The 803-nt window shown below is 37.6% G+C and overlaps 1 non-coding gene across 1 annotated transcript; it reads right to left on the bottom strand.

Annotated features, from left to right (window-relative positions):
* Positions 1–335: 335 nt before the first annotated feature.
* LOC125913812 (U6 spliceosomal RNA) lies at positions 336–439 on the bottom strand. Its single transcript, XR_007455104.1, has one exon. It is a non-coding gene; the product is annotated as a U6 spliceosomal RNA (small nuclear RNA).
* Positions 440–803: the final 364 nt, after the last annotated feature.

An 803-nucleotide genomic window follows, 5' to 3' on the forward strand; every position in this document is an offset into this window, starting at 1 on the left:
TATAAGCATATATACTTATATATAATTGTATTAAATCAATGCATCGTGACAGTTATAGTATCATGCAGAGTATTTTCACTGCCTTAAAATTCCTCTTGTACTCTGCCTATTCATTCCCCACGCTACCTCCAACTCCTGACTGCCTCTGATCTTTTTATTCTCTCTGTAGTTTCACCTTTTCCAAAATGTCCAATAGTTGGAATCAAATAGTATATAGCCTTTTTACACTGGCTTCTTTTACTTCGAAATAAGCATTTGAGATTCTTCCATGTTTTCGAATGGCTTTACAGCTCTTTCTTTTTAAAGCAATAAATAATATTCCATTGTCTGGATGTACCACAGTTTATATATTCACCTACTAAAGGCATCTTTGCACAGGGCCATGCTAATTTTCTCTTTATTGTTCTGATTTTAGAATTTGTGCTGCTGAAGAGTGCACACCCACTAAAGGACATCTTAATTGCTTCCATATTTTGGCAAGTATGAATAAAGCTGCCATAAACATCTATGTGCAGGGTTTTGGGTGCACATAAGTTTTCAACTCCTTTGGCTAAATACTGTGTAACTGAATAAAGGAAATATTTAAAATAGAGCTGAGAGACCTGAAGAAGAAGCGCTCATGCCCTATCAACTTAAGGTCAATTCCAGACCCTCCAAAGAAGCCTACTTTACTACCTCAGCAAGAGGAAGATTTTCTCCTCACCCAGCAACAGCCCAGCCAATGAGTAACTGCCACAAGTCAACTAATGAGAAACCATCACCACCCTGAACTCCATTCTTCTCCAATGGACCTTTGTTCAAAG

This window comes from Panthera uncia (genome assembly GCF_023721935.1).
Source record: "Panthera uncia isolate 11264 chromosome C1 unlocalized genomic scaffold, Puncia_PCG_1.0 HiC_scaffold_4, whole genome shotgun sequence".
In the NCBI taxonomy this organism is placed as follows: domain Eukaryota; kingdom Metazoa; phylum Chordata; class Mammalia; order Carnivora; family Felidae; genus Panthera; species Panthera uncia.